Raw genomic sequence first — 1,113 nt, 5'->3', positions numbered from 1 at the left:
TTTCTCGCGCACACATGTTTGTTGTTCAAGCTATAGTCTGCAGATGTGGAAAACACCAAAAGCACATCAGCTCACTGGATGATGGACACAAATATCTCACAAACACTAAACACCAATATCTTAAACCTAGCAACCACCCTTAGTCTGCCCCCTCACTCAACTAATTAGCCTACCTTTACCAGTGTCCAACGAGGAAGACGCTTGTTCCTTGTCACCGCTCATATGGTCAAGCAGTTAACCTTCTTTGGTTGGTTCGTTGTGCCCTCTCCATCTTGCTCAACCTTGCGCTTCACTCCTTCACCAATCACATGTAGCCACTCATGAGCTGTGGCGGGCAGAGCCAAACCCAGCCAAACCCATCTGTTCTCTGATTGGATTGTTACATTTGTGATTGACATGACATTGACCAATCAGATGACAGGAAGAAAAATAGGGTCAAAATTCGTACTTGTGACTTGCAGGGTTTTTGTTGGCTAAGTCCACACTGTCCACACACAAATCTTCTTTACACACATACAAATCTTTTTTACACACACACAACTCCTGATTTACAAGTACAAAATATTTATGACCACATTTTGAGCCCATAGGCGTTGGTGTTTCATCTTTTTGCAGACACGCAGACTGAGGTGTTTGCGTTCTCTTGCCTTGCATACGTTCTTATTTTGAACTTAATGTGGAATTCATTGCATAGTGTTTGTGCGGGATATAAATGACAAGATGTCGTTTTTCAACAGATTTAGTAAAAAAAAAAAGCATGTCCAGTGTGATTAAAATTTTCACGGGAAACATCTATACAGAGTCAATACAGTACTATAATACCCAGACATGATTCTTTTGAAAACCATATATCTTTCCACAGGTCTCAACTTCATCAGACATCACCTAGACACAGAGCTGGATGAGGCCAGCACAAACAGCGGCCTATCTGACGAAGATGACTTCTTTGGGTCCATGGGTCAGGAAAGCCGGGAGCTGGAGAGGTAAATTTCCTCCGAAGTCAATGTGCCATATGAACCATTGCATTAATAATACATTTATTAACGCTCTATATCAACAGTTACACACTATATAGAACTTTATGGAGCTTTATGTTGGCAAAGTGCAGATCAG

Source organism: Oreochromis niloticus, linkage group LG17 (assembly GCF_001858045.2).
Source record: "Oreochromis niloticus isolate F11D_XX linkage group LG17, O_niloticus_UMD_NMBU, whole genome shotgun sequence".
Lineage (NCBI taxonomy): Eukaryota > Metazoa > Chordata > Actinopteri > Cichliformes > Cichlidae > Oreochromis > Oreochromis niloticus.
The sequence above is the reverse complement of the archived record's forward strand: the minus strand, read 5'-3'. Positions refer to the sequence as shown.